Consider the following 1,294-nt stretch of genomic DNA (forward strand, 5'->3'; position numbering starts at 1 on the left):
AAATTGAACCAGGTCATGAGGGAGATTGGGTCAAAAACCATGAGCTAGTTTACAAGGAAAAGCCGATCGAAAACCTAAACAAATTGACCCAATTATGAGGATACCGAACCAAAAAAACATACAAGTAAGTGGGGAAAAGAATAATGATAAAACATGGGAGTCCATGACAAGGCACATCCCGAGAAGTAGATTGCAATACCAGGAAACACAAGTAGATGTGGGGTGTTGTCTAGGATCACAATGCAAAGACTTGAAAGCTAGTTGTTTTTCATGTGGGTAACAGTCGAGTTTTTTTCACATTCATGTTGTGACACAACATATATGCTTGTGTCCCTTTTTGTCTGCCTTTGATTTGGGTCATAGCCAAGTTTTTCCCTTCTACTAACTTGAGAAAATAACAGGCCAGGAAAAATTGAAAAAGAATTCTCTGTTGTGGACCGCCGAACGACTGGCGCGACTATCCTCTGTGATCAGGCTTCCGAGGACATGCAACATCTACTCACTGACTGCCCCTTCTAGCGGCAGATTTGGCACAAAATCCTCTCCTGGTGTCGATCTACCGCCACGCCGCCAGACCAGACGTGGGCGTTCGCGGACTGATGGGCGTCCTCTTGATCAGAAGCTCCTGCAGAGCTTTGCCGAGGTCTTTCTTCCATCCTCCTCACTGCCTGTGGCTGGTGGATCTAAAAACACCGCAACAGCTGTGTCTTAGACTCGCTGCAGCCCTCCGACCCCTGGAAGATGCGTGCCTCTGGGCTAGGGCAAGAGCCAAAGGGATGAATATGCTTCCGAGAGTTAGGCCTTTGTTTTCCTTGGGGCTGAGCATCCCGTGTTCTGCTCTAGCGTCCAGCTTGTGTACGTGTCCCATGATGGTACCCTTATGCCTCTTCCTACTGCTATCAATGCAATGATACACAAGCTTTTGTGTATTCAAGAAAGAAAAAAACACAAGAGAAGATACAAGCTGGGATTGTTGTAGATGTGCTGAATCCTTACTAGTAACGGATGAAAACAGAAATACAAACCAGCTGGAGCGCAGAAATTCCATAGATAATGAGAATGCTGAATTGCTAATATACCAGTGGAGGATTGCCTTGCAAGACAACCACAGTGGTTTATGACAACAATGTAAATGGTTGCCTAGATCATATATCTTGACATTTAATAGCTCAACTGTGTGATTACCTATTGAATCAACGGAGCACCACCTCAAGCTCTCAAGCATTACCATGGATCAATCAACAACCATATAAGAAGAAACTGGATTTTCCAGAGGACAAGAAGATATAATTAT

Source organism: Triticum aestivum, chromosome 6D, assembly GCF_018294505.1.
Source record: "Triticum aestivum cultivar Chinese Spring chromosome 6D, IWGSC CS RefSeq v2.1, whole genome shotgun sequence".
Taxonomy (NCBI): domain Eukaryota; kingdom Viridiplantae; phylum Streptophyta; class Magnoliopsida; order Poales; family Poaceae; genus Triticum; species Triticum aestivum.